Source organism: Eimeria mitis, genomic scaffold (genome assembly GCF_000499745.2).
Source record: "Eimeria mitis Houghton genomic scaffold, Emh_scaff1751, whole genome shotgun sequence".
In the NCBI taxonomy this organism is placed as follows: Eukaryota; Apicomplexa; class Conoidasida; order Eucoccidiorida; family Eimeriidae; genus Eimeria; species Eimeria mitis.
The window spans coordinates 8,473-9,359 of NW_013570068.1; positions in this window are offsets into that span (position 1 = coordinate 8,473).

An 887-nucleotide genomic window follows, 5' to 3' on the forward strand; every position below is an offset into this window, starting at 1 on the left:
AGCAGCAGCAGCAGCAGCAGGAGCAGCGGGATTTCTTGCTGCAGCAGCAGCAGCTGCTGCTGCTGCTGCTGCTGTTGCATGCGTTGGAGCTTTAGCAGCAAGAGTAATCATAACAAAGACAGCAGAGTCTAACAGCCTAGCTCCTGTTTCTGTGTTTCCTGCTGCTGCTCCTGCTGCTGCTGCTGCTGCTGCAGCATCAGCAGCAAGCTGCTGCACCAGCAGCAGCAGCAAATTTTGTAAATTTTGATTTTTTTTTTCGCAAATTTCTCCCCCCACTCCCTGCTGCTGCTGCTGCTGCTGCTGCTGCTGCTGCTGCTGCTGCTGCTGCTGCTGCTGCTGCTGACGCATTAAAGCTTTTATTAAGTCACAAACGCTGCTGCGCCGCTGCAGATGAAGACAAAGACAAAAAGCATCAACGTCCCGACGCACAAAGTCCAAAGGGCAGTCGTATAGCAACTCCAGATCTGTATAAAAAAAAATAAAATAAAATAAAATAAAAAATAAATAAATAAATAAATAAATATAAATAAATATAAACATATATAATTTGTTCGTTTATTTTATTTATTTTGTTTGTTTTATCTAGTTTTTTATTTTATTTATTTTATTTATTTTATTTAGTTTTTTATTTTATTTAATTTATTTTATTTATTTTGTTTTGTTTATTTAGTTATTAAGGGGGCAGTCGTATAGCGACACCAAATCTTTATGTAAATAAAATAAAATAAATAAAATAAAATAAATAAAATAAACAAAACAAATAAATAAACAAAATAAAATAAATAAATAAAATAAAATAAAATAAAATAAAATAAATATAAATATAAATACCTGCATCTCTGAGTGGTATATTGGGTATAACAGTTTTATAATAAAACAAAAAAAAA